Source organism: Octopus bimaculoides, chromosome 7, assembly GCF_001194135.2.
Source record: "Octopus bimaculoides isolate UCB-OBI-ISO-001 chromosome 7, ASM119413v2, whole genome shotgun sequence".
Classification (NCBI taxonomy): Eukaryota; Metazoa; Mollusca; class Cephalopoda; order Octopoda; family Octopodidae; genus Octopus; species Octopus bimaculoides.
In genome coordinates this window covers 1,855,638-1,856,441 of record NC_068987.1, presented here as the reverse complement: position 1 = coordinate 1,856,441, position 804 = coordinate 1,855,638, and positions in this window count along the sequence as shown.

Below are 804 nucleotides of genomic sequence, written 5' to 3'. Positions count from 1 at the left end.
CTGTAGAGCAGGTCAAATATATATACATACATACATATATATACACGTGTGTGTGTATATATATATATATATATATATATATATATACACACATACACATATATGCGTGTGTGTATTTATACATGTATATATATAAATAATAATAATTAATAATGAAATTATTTCCAGTACTGAAAATACGTGATCAATATTATGATATCTAAGACTGTGTTATATGAATAGATATGATCTATCTCAGTACGTTCTCTACAATACAGAAATTTTAATTTTGTACAAGCACCTCGTATACACGCACAAAGAGCTCATAAATATACGCACATGAACACAGACGCATTCACACTCGTACACATTCACACACACACACACACACACACGTAGTATTGTACTTTGGGAGGCTCATTCGGCGAATAAATACACCTGCACTGAATGTAATATACTATTTTTAATATTATGGCATAAAGTTTTAGTCCGTGTATCACGGTAATTTATTACACAAGTGTGGCGGTTACAACATCCTCTTCTTTATGTAATTGCATTGCAAAAAGGGCAGGACATTGAAAAGATCACAGTGGTGCGACAAACGTCTTTATCAAACGAACCCGAAAGTAATTAAATATATTCATTAAACAAGATCCAAATAAGTGAAGGTACTACAACCAGTACTCGTGTCTTTATTGGTGGAATGAGGAACCCAAAATATAATAGTGGTTTAATATCACGAGATCATATCAATAATTTTGGGACATTAATTCTAAAGAGTTTATACATATATGCATAACTAATATATATATATATATATATATA